We start from the raw sequence: 11,638 nt of genomic DNA, 5'->3' as shown, positions 1-11,638 counted from the left end.
AATTGCATCGGAATTAAATACAAAAGGCACAATGCCGACTTAAGTACAAGAAGAGTGACTCTTCTTACTGACTATGTTTTGAACCTTTCCGGTGACACTAGTTATATATTCCGATGCTTCACTCCAGGTTTTCTGTATCCCCCTGACTTTCTGATTGACAATCAAACACAGAAATTGGATCGGAATTAAATACAAAAGCCACAATGCCGACTTCAGTACAAGAAGACTGGCTCTTTCTATTGTCGATGTTATGAACCATTCCAGTGACACTAGATATAAGTTCCGATTCTTCACTTCAGGCTTACTGTACCCCTTGACCTTCTTATTGACGATGAAACGCAGAAATTGCATCTTAATTACATACAAAAGGTTTACTGTATCCCTCTGACAAGAAAACTGACTCTTCTTACTGTCTATGTCTTGAACCATTCCTGTGACACTATTTATAGATTCCGATGCTTCACTTCAGGTTTACTGTACCTCTCTGACCTTCTTATTGACGAAGAAACACAGATATTGCATCGGAATTAAACACAAAAGGCACAATGCCGACTTAAGTACAAGAAGACTGACCCTTCTTACTGTCTATGTTTGAACCATTCCTGTGACTCTAGTTATAGATTCCGATGCTTCACTTCAGGTTTACTGTATACCTCTGACCTTCTTATTGACGATGATACACAGAAATCGCATCGGAATTACATACAAAAGGTTTACTGTATCCCTCTGACAAGAAAACTGACTCTTCTTACTGTCTATGTCATGAACTATTCCTGTGACACTATTTATAGATTCCGATGCTTCATTTCAGGTTACTGTATCCCTCTGACCTTCTTATTGACGATGAAACACGTATATTACATCGGAATTAAATAGAAAAGGCACAATGCCGACTTAAGTACAAGAAGACTGACTCTTCTTACTGTCTATGTTTTGAACCATTCCTGTGACACTAGTTATAGATTCCGATGCTTCACTTCAGGTTTACTGTATCCCTCTGACCTTCTTATTGACGATGATACACTGAAATTGCATCGGAATTAAATATAAAAGGCACAATACCGACTCAAGTACAAGAAGACTGGCTCTTCTTACTGTCTATGGTTTGAACCATTTCTGTGACACTAGTTACAGATTCCGATGCTTCACTTCAGGTTTACTGTACCCCTCTGACCTTCTTATTGACGAAGAAACACAGATATTGCATCGGAATTAAACACAAAAGGCACAATGCCGACTTAAGTACAAGAAGACTGTTCCTTCTTACTGTCTATGTTTTGAACCATTCCTGTGACACTAGTTATAGATTTCGATGCTTCACTTCAGGTTTACAGTATCCCTCTGACCTTCGTATTGACGATGACACACTGAAATTGCATCGGAATTAAATACAAAATGCACAATGCCGACGCAAGTACAGGAAGACTGGCTCTCCTTACTGTCTATGTTTTAAACCTTTCCTGTGAGACCGGTTTTAGATTCCGATGATTCACTTCAGGTTTACTGTATCCCTTGGACCTTGTTATTGATGACGAAACACAGAAATTGCATCGGAATTAAATAGAAAAGGCACAATGCCGACCTAAGTACAAGAAAACAGACTCTTCTTAATATCAATGTTTTGAACCATTCCTGTGACACTAGTTATAGATTCCGATGCATCACTTCAGGTTTACTGTATCCCTCTGACCCTTTATTGACGATGAGACACAGAAAATGCATCGGAATTAAATACAAAAGGCACAATGCCGACTTAAGTACTATAAGACTGACTCTTCTTACTGCCTATGTTTTGAACCAATCCTGTGACACTAGTTATAGATTCCGATGCTTCACTTCAGGTTTACTGTATCCCTCTGACCGTCGTATTGACGATGAAACACAGAAATTGCATCGGAATTAGATACAAAAGGCACAATGCCGACTCAAGTACAAGAAGACTGGCTATACCTCCTGTCAATGTTTGAAACCATTCCTGTGACACTAGTTATAGATTCCGATGCTTCACTTCAGGTTTACTGTATACAGCTGACCTTCTTATTGACGATGAAACACAGAAGTTGCATCGGAATTAAATACAAAAGGCACAATGCCGACCTAAGTACATGAAAACAGACTCTTCTTAATATCAATGTTTTGAACCATTCCTGTGACACTAGTTATAGATTCCGATGCATCACTTCTGGTTTACTGTATCCCTCTGACCTTCTTATTGACGATGATACACAGAAATTGCATCGGAATTCATTACAAAACTCACAATGCCGACTCAAGTACAAGAAGACCGGCTCATCTTACTGTCTATGGCTTGAACCATTTCTGTGACACTAGTTATAGATTCCGATGCTTCACTTCAGGTTTACTGTATCCCTCTGACCTTCTTATTGACGAAGAAACACAGATATTGCATTGGATTTAAATACAAAAGGCACAATGCCGACTTAAGTACAATAAGACTGACCCTTCTTACTGTCTATGTTTTGAACCATTCCTGTGACACTAGTTATAGATTCCGATGCTTCACTTCAGGTTTTCTGTATCCCTCTGACCTTCGTATTGACGATGAAACACAGAAAATGCATCGGCATTAAATACAAAAGGCACAATGCCGACTTAAGTACAAAAAGAAAGACTCTTCTTACTGTCTATGGTTTGAACCATTCCTGTGACACTAGTTATAGATTCCGATGCTTCGCTTAAGGCTTACTGTATCCCTCTGACCTTCTTATTGACGATGAAACACAGAAATTGCATCGAAATTAAATACAAAAGGCACAATCCCGACTCATGTACGAGAAGACTGGCTCTTCTTACTGTCTACGTTTTGAACCATTCCTGTGACACTAGTTATAGATTCCGATGCTTCACTTCAGGTTTACTGTATCCAGCTGACCTTCTTATTGACGCCGAAACACAGAAATTGCATCGGAATTAAATAGAAAAGGCATAATGCCGACTTAAGTACAAGAAAATTGACTCTTCATACTGTCTATGTTTGAACCATTCCTGTGACACTAGTTATAGATTCCGATTCTTCACTTCATGTTTACTGTATCCCTCTGACCTTCTTATTGACGATGAAACACAGAAATTGCATTGGAATTACATACAAAAGGCACAATGCCGACTTAAGTACAAGAAAACTGACTCTTCTTACTGTCTATGTTTTGAACCATTCCTGTGACACTAGTTATAGATTCCGATGCTTCACTTCAGGTTTACTGTATCCCTGTGACCTTCTTATTGACGATGAAACACAGAAATTGCATCGGAATTAAATACAAAATTCACAATGACGACTTAAGTACAAGAAAACTGACTCTCCTTACTGACTATGTTTTGAACCATTCCTGTGACACTAGTTATAGATTCCGATGCTTCACTTCAGGTTTACTGTATCCCTCTGACCTTCTTATTGACGATGAAACACGTCAATTGCGTCGGAATTAAATACAAAAGGCACAATCCCGACTCATGTACAAGAAGACTGGCTCTTCTTACTGTCTACGTTTTGAACCATTCCTGTGACACTAGTTATAGATTCCGATGCTTCACTTCAGGTTTACTGTATCCAGCTGACCTTCTTATTGACGCCGAAACACAGAAATTGCATCGGAATTAAATAGAAAAGGCATAATGCCGACTTAAGTACAAGAAAATTGACTCTTCTTACTGTCTATGTTTGAACCATTCCTGTGACACTAGTTATAGATTCCGATTCTTCACTTCATGTTTACTGTATCCCTCTGACCTTCTTATTGACGATGAAGCACAGAAATTGCATCGGAAGTAAATACAAAAGGCACAATGGTGACTTAAGTACAAGAAGACTGCCTCTTCTTTTATATCTATGCTTTGAACCATTCCGGTGTCACTAGTTATATATTCCGATGCTTCACTTCAGGTTTTCTGTATCCCCCTGACCTTCTTATTGACGATGAAACACAGATATTGCATCTTAATTGAATACAAAAGGCACAATGCTGACTTAAGTACAAGAAGACTGACGGTTCTTACTGTCTATGTTTTGAACCATTCCTGTGACACTAGTTGTAGATTCCGATGCTCCACTTCAGGTTTACTGTATCCCTCTGACCGTCTCATTGACGATCAAAAACAGATATTTCATCGCAATTAAATACAAAAGGCACAATGCCGACTCAAGTTCAAGAATACTGGCTCTTTCTACTGTCTATGATTTGAACCATTCCCTTGACACTAGTTATAGATTCCAGTGCTTCACTTCAGGTCTACTGTATCCAGCTCACCTTCTTATAGACGATGAAACACAGGAATTGCATCGGAATTAAATACAAAAGGCACAATGCCGACTTAAGTACAAGAAGACTGACTCTTCTTACTGTCTATGTTTTGAACCATTCCTTTGACCCTAGTTATAGATTCCGATGCTTCACTTCAGATTTACTGTATCCAGCTGACCTTCTTATTGGCGATGAAACACAGAAATTGCATCCGAATTTTATACAAAAGCACAATGCCGACTTAAGTACAAGAAGACTGACTCTTCTTACTGTCTATGCTTTGAGCCATTCCTGTGACACAAGTTATAGATTTCGATGCTTCACTTCATTTTTACTGTATCACCCTGACCTTCTTATTGACGATGAAACACAGAAATTTCATCGGAATTAAATACAAAAGGCACAATGCCGACTCAAGTATTAGAAGACTGACTCTTCTTACTGTCTAAGTTTTGAACCATTCCTGTGACCCTAGTTATAGATTCCGATGCTTTACTTCAGATTTACTGTATCCCCCTGACCGTCGTATTGACGATGAACACAGAAATTGCATCGGAATTAAATACAAAAGGCACAATGCCGACTCAAGTACAAGAAGACTGGCTCTACCTCCTGTCTATGTTTTGAACCATTCCTGTGACACTAGTTATAGATTCAGATGCTTCACTTCAGGTTTACTGTATCCAGCTGACCTTCCTATAGACGATGAAACACAGGAATTGCATCGGAATTAAATACAAAAGGCACAATGGTGACTTAAGTACAAGAAGACTGACTCTTCTTACTGTCTATGTTTTGTACTATTCCTGTGACACTAGTTATAGATTCCGATGCTTCACTTCCGGTTTACTGTATCCCTCTGACCTACTTATTGACGATGAAACACAGAAATTGCATCTTAAATAAATACAAATGGCACAATGCCGACTTATGTACAAGAAGACTGACTCTTCTTACTGTCTATGCTTTGAACCATTCCTGTGACACTAGTTACAGCATCCGATGCGACACTTCGGGTTTACTGTATCCCTCTAACCTTCTTATTGACGATCAAACACAGAAAATTGATCGGAATTAAATACAAAAGGCACAATGCCGACTCAAGTACAAGAAGACTGGCTCTTCTTACTGTCTATGTTTTGAACCATTCCTGTGACACTAGTTATAGATTCCGATGCTTCACTTCAGGCTTACTGTATCCAGCTGACCTTCTTATTGACGATGAAGCTCAGAAATTGCATCGGAATTAAATACAAAACGCACAATGCCGACTTAAGCACAAGTAGACTCACTCTTCTTACTGTCTATGTTTTGAACAATTCCTGTGACACTAGTTATAGATTCCGATGCTACACTTCAGTTTTACTGTATCCCTCTGACCGTCTTATTGATGATGAAGCACAGAAATTGCATCGGAATTAAATACAAAGGGAACAATGTCGACTCAAGTACGAAAATTCTGGCTCTTCCTACTGTCTTTGTTTTGAACCTCTCCTATGAGCCCGGTTTTGGATTCCGATACTTCACTTCAGGCTTACTGTATCCCTTGGACTTTCTTATTGACGACGAAACACAGAAATTGCATCGGAATTAAATAGAAAATGCACAATGCCGACTTAAGTACAAGAAAACTGACTCTTCCTCCTGTCTATGTTTTGAACCATTCCTGTGACACTAGTTATAGATTCCGATGCTTCACTGCATTTTTACTGTATCCCCCTGACCTTCTTATTGACGATGAAAGACAGACGTTGCATTGGATTTAAATACAAAAGGCACAATGCCGACTCAAGTACTAGAAGACTGACTCTTCTTACTGTCTAAGATTTGAACCATTCCTGTAACACTAGTTATAGATTCCGATGCTTCACTTCAGATTTACTGTATCCCCCTGACCGTCGTATTGACGATGAACACAGAAATTGCATCGGAATTAAATACAAAAAGGCACAATGCCGACTCAAGTACAAGAAGACTTGCTCTTCTTCCTGTCTATGATTTGAACCCTTCCTGTGACACTAGTTATAGATTCCGATGCTTCACTTCAGGTTTACTGTATCCAGCTGACCTTCGTATTGACGATGAAACACAGAATGTGCATCGGAATTAAATACAAAAGGCACAATGCACACTCAAGTACAAGAAGACTGGCTCTTCTTACCGTCTATGTTTTGAACCGTTCCTGTGAGACCAGTTTTAGATTCCGATGCTTCACTTCAGGTTTACTGTATCACTTGGACTTTCTTATTGACGACGAAACACAGGAATTGCATCGGAATTAAATAGAAAAAGCACTATGCCGACTTATGTAGAAGAAGGCTGACTCTTATTCCTGTCTATGTTTTGAACCATTCCTGTGACACTAGTTATAGATTCCGATGCTTCACTTCAGGTTTACTGTATCCCTCTGACCGTCTTATTGACGATGAAACACAGAGATTGCATCGGAATTAAATACAGAATGCACAATGCCGACTCAGGTACAAGAAGTCTGGCTCTTCTTCCTGTCTATGTTTTGAACCTTTCCTGTGAGACCGGTTTCAGATTCCGATGCTTCACATCAGGTTTACTGTCTCCCTTGGACCTACTTATTGACGACGAAACACAGAAATTGCATCGGAATTAAATAGAAAAGGCACAATGCCGACTTAAGTACAATAAAACTGACTCTCCTTAATATCTATGATTTGAACCATTCCTGTGACACTAGTTTTAGATTCCGATGCTTCACTTCAGGTTTACTGTATCCCTCTGACCTTCTTATTGACGATCAAACACAGAAAATTGACCGGAATTAAATACAAAAGGCACAATGCCGACTCTAGTACAAGAAGACTGGCTCTTCTTACTCTCTATGTTTTGAACCATTCCTGTGACACTAGTCATAGATTCCGATGCTTCACTTCATGTTTACTGTATCCAGCTGACCTTCTTATCGACGATGAAACACAGAAATTGCATCGGAATTAAATACAAAAGGCACAATGCCGACTTTAGTACAAGAAGACTGACTCTTCCTACTGTCTATGTTTTAAACCATTCCTGTGACACTAGTTTTAGATTCCGATGCTTCACTTCAGGTTTACTGTATCCCTCAGACCTTCTTATAGACGATGAAACACAGAAATTACATCAGAATTATATAAAAAAGGCACAATGCCGGGTTCAGTACAAGAAGACTGACTCTTCTTTCTGTCTATGATTTGAGCCATTCCTGAGACACTAGTTATAGATTCCGATGCTTCACTTCAGTTTTACTGTATCCCTCTGACCTTCTTATTGACAATGAAACACAGAAATTGCATCGGAATTAAATACAAACGGCACAATGCCGACTCAAGTACTAGAAGACTGACTCTTCTTACTGTCTACGTTTTACCCATTCCTGTGACACTAGTTATAGAATGCGATGCTTCATTTCAGGTTTACTGCATCCCTCTGACCGTCGTATTGACGATGAAACACAGAAATTGTAACGGAATTAAACACAAATTGCACAATGTCGACTTAAGTACAAGGAAACTGATTCTTCTTACTGTCTACGATTTGAACCATTCCTGTGACACTAGTTATTGATTCCGATGCTTCACTTCAGGTAAACTGTATCCCTCTGACCGTCTTATTGACGTAGAAACACAAAAATTGCATCGGAATTAAATACAAAATGCACAATGCAGACTTTTGTACAAGAAAACTGACTCCTCTTACTGTCTATGTTTTGAACCATTCCTGTGACACTAGTAATAGGTTCCAATGCATCACTTCAGGTTTACTGTATCCCTCTGACCTTCATATTGACGATGAAACACAGAAATTGCATCGGAATTAAATACATGAGGCACAATGCCGACTTCTGTATAAGAAAACTGACTCTTCTTACTGTCTATGCTTTGAACCATTCCTGTGACACTAATTATAGATTCCGATGCTTCACTTCAGGTTTACTGTATCCCTCTGACCTTCATATTGACGATGAAACACAGAAATTGCACCGGAATTAAATACATGAGGCACAATGCCGACTTCTGTATAAGAAAACTGACTCTTCTTACTGTCTATGCTTTGAACCATTCCTGTGACACTAATTATAGATTCCGATGCTTCACTTCAGGTTTATTGTATCCCTCTGACCTTCTTATTGACGATGAAATACAGATATTGCATCGGAATTATATGCAAAAGGTACAATGCCGACTTAAGTACAAGAAGACTGACTCTTCTTACTGTCTATGTTACGAACCATTCCTGCGACACTAGTTATAGATTCCGATGTTTCACTTCAATTTTACTGTATCCCTTTGACATTCTTATTGACGATGAAACACAGAAATTGCATCGGCATTAAATACAATAGGCACAATGCCGACTTAAGTACAAGAAAACCGACTCTTCTTGGCGACTATGTTTTGCACCATTCCTGTGACACAAGTTATAGATTCCGATGCTTCACTTCAGTTTTGCTGTATCCCTCTGACCTTCTTATTGACGATGAAACACAGAAATTGCATCGGAATTAAATACAAACGGCACAATGCCGACTCAAGTACTAGAAGACTGACTCTTCTTACTGTCTACGTTTTACCCATTCCTGTGACACTAGTTATAGAATGCGATGCTTCACTTCAGGTTTACTGCATCCCTCTGACCGTCGTATTGACGATGAAACACAGAAATTGTAACGGAATTAAACACAAATTGCACAATGTCGACTTAAGTACAAGAAAACTGATTCTTCTTACTGTCTACGATTTGAACCATTCCTGTGACACTAGTTATTGATTCCGATGCTTCACTTCAGGTTTACTGTATCCCTCTGACCGTCTTATTGACGAAGAAACACAGAAATTGCATCGGAATTAAATACAAAAGGCACAATGCGACTAAAGTACAAGAAGACTGGCGCTTCTTACTGTCTATGTTTTGAACCTTTCCTGCGATACCGGTTTTAGATTCCGATGCTTCACGTCAGGTTTACTGTATCCCTTGGTCCTTCTTATTGACGACGAAACACAGAAACTGCGTCGGAATTAAATACAGAATGCACAATGCTAACTTTTGTACAAGAAAACTGACTCCTCTTACTGTCTATGTTTTGAACCATTCCTGTGACACTAGTTTTAGATTCCGATGCTTCACTTCAGGTTTACTGTAACCCTCTGACCGTCGTACTGACGATGAAACACAGCAATTGCATCGGAATTAAATACAAAAGGCACAATGCCGACTCGAGTACAAGAAGACTTGCTCTTCTTACTGTCTATGTTTTGAACCATTCCTGTGACAGTAGTTATAGATTCCGATGCTTCACTTCAGGTTTACTGAATCCCTCTGACCTTCTTATTGACGATGAAATACAGATATTGCATCGGAATTATATGCAAAAGGCACAATGCCGACTTAAGTACAAGAAGAGTGACTCTTCTTACTGTCTATGATTTGAACCATTCCTGTGACTCTAGTTTTAGATTCCGATGCTTCACTTCAGGTTTACTGTATCCCTCTGACCTTCTTATTGATGATTAAACGCAGAAAATTGAATGGAATAAAATACAAAAGGCACAATGCGGACTCAAGTACAAGAAGACTGGCTCTTCTTACTGTCTATGATTTGAACCATTCCTGTGACACTAGTCATAGTTTCTGATGCTTCACTTCAGGTTTACTGTATCCAGCTGACCTTCTTATTGACGATGAAACACAGAAATCGCATCGGAATTAAATACAAAAGGCCCAATGTCGACTTAAGTACAAGAAAACTGATTCTTCTTACTGTCTATGTTTTAAACGATTCCTGTGACACTAGTTATAGATTCCGATGCTTCACTTCAGGTTTACTGTATCCCTCTGACCTTCATATTGACGATGAAACACAGAAATTGCATCGGAATTAAATACAAAAGGCACAATGAAGAGTGAAGTACAAGCAGTCTTGCTCTTCTTACTGTCTATATTTTTAACCTTTCCTGAGATACCGGTTCTATATTCCGATGCTTTACTTCAGGTTTACTGTATCCCTTGGACCTTCTTAATGACGACGAAACACAGAAATTGCATTGGAATTAAATAGAAAAGGAACAATGCCGACTTAAGTGCAAGAGAACTGAATCTTCTTCCTGTCTATGTTATGAACCACTACTGTGACACTAGTTATAGGTTCCGATGCATCACTTCAGGTTTACTGTATCCCGCTGACCTTCTTATTGACGATGAAACACAGAAATTGCATCGGAATTAATTACAAAAGGCACAATGCCGACTTAAGTACAAGAAAACTGACTCTTCTTGCTGTCTATATTTTGAACCATTCCTGTGACACTAGTTATAGATTCCGATGCTTCACTTCAGGTTTACTGTATCCCTCAGACCTTCTTACTGACGATGAAACACAGAAATTGCATCGGAATTAAATACAAAAGGCACAATGCCGACTTATGTGCAAGAAAACTGACTCTTCTTACTGTCTATGCTTTGAACCATTCCTGTGACACTAGTTATAGATTCCGATGCGACACTTCAGGTTTACTATATCCCTCTGACCTTCTTATTGACGATCAAACACAGAAAATTGATCGGAATTAAATACAAAAGGCACAATGCCGACTCAAGTACAAGAAGACTGGCTCTTCTTACTGTCTATGCTTTGAACCATTCCTGTGACACTAGTTATAGATTCCGATGCTTCACTTCAGGTTTACTGTATCCCTCTGACAGTCTTATTGACGATGAAACACAGAAATTGCATCGGAATTAAATATAAAAGGCACAATGAAGAGTGAAATACAAGCTGTCTTGCTCTTCTTACTGTCTATATTTTGAACCTTTCCTGTGATACCGGTTCTATATTCCGATGCTTCACTTCAGGTTTACTGTATCCCTTGGACCTCCTTAATGACAACGAAACACAGAAATTGCATCGGAATTAAATTGAAAAGGCACAATGCCGACTTAAGTGCAAGAGAACTGAATCTTCTTCCTGTCTATGTATTGAACCACTACTGTGACACTAGTTATAGATTCCGATGCATCACTTTAGGTTCACTGTATCCCTCTGACGTTCTTATTGACGATGAAACACCGAAATTGCCTCGGAATTAAATACAAAAGGCCCAATGTCGACTTAAGTACAAGAAAACTGATTCTTCTTACTGTCTATGTTTTAAACCATTCCTGTGACACTAGTTATAGATTCCGATGCTTCACTTCAGGTTTACTGTATCCCTCTGACCTTCATATTGACGATGAGACACAGAAATTGCATCGGAATTAAATACAAAAGGCACAATGAAGAGTAAAGTACAAGCAGTCTTGCTCTTCTTACTGTCTATAATTTGAACCTTTCCTGTGATACCGGTTCTATATTCCGATGCTTTACTTCA

This window comes from Schistocerca americana, chromosome 2, assembly GCF_021461395.2.
Source record: "Schistocerca americana isolate TAMUIC-IGC-003095 chromosome 2, iqSchAmer2.1, whole genome shotgun sequence".
Taxonomy (NCBI): domain Eukaryota; kingdom Metazoa; phylum Arthropoda; class Insecta; order Orthoptera; family Acrididae; genus Schistocerca; species Schistocerca americana.
The sequence above is the reverse complement of the archived record's forward strand: the minus strand, read 5'-3'. Positions refer to the sequence as shown.